This window comes from Morus notabilis, unplaced genomic scaffold (assembly GCF_000414095.1).
Source record: "Morus notabilis unplaced genomic scaffold, ASM41409v2 Scaffold1335, whole genome shotgun sequence".
Lineage (NCBI taxonomy): Eukaryota > Viridiplantae > Streptophyta > Magnoliopsida > Rosales > Moraceae > Morus > Morus notabilis.
Genome location: NW_010365494.1, coordinates 17,509 through 17,746, shown reverse-complemented (window position 1 = coordinate 17,746; position 238 = coordinate 17,509).

Here is a 238-nt window from a genome sequence, read left to right as displayed (position 1 = left end):
AATTAAAAAGGTATCTTTATGTGAAAGGTTGTAACACTTAAAGAGGATGGATGCATCCCTGTCTTTATATGATGGACTTCAGAAAATACGGATTAATATATTATTCTGGAACTCAATATTTTTTGCTGGATATTATGTTCAAGGGTTATCTTGGGGGTAATTTGCCATTTAAAACTCATTAGCAAACTTTGAGAAGTGAGGGCAAATAAAACCTTAAAGGAAAGTATTCCTATACGCC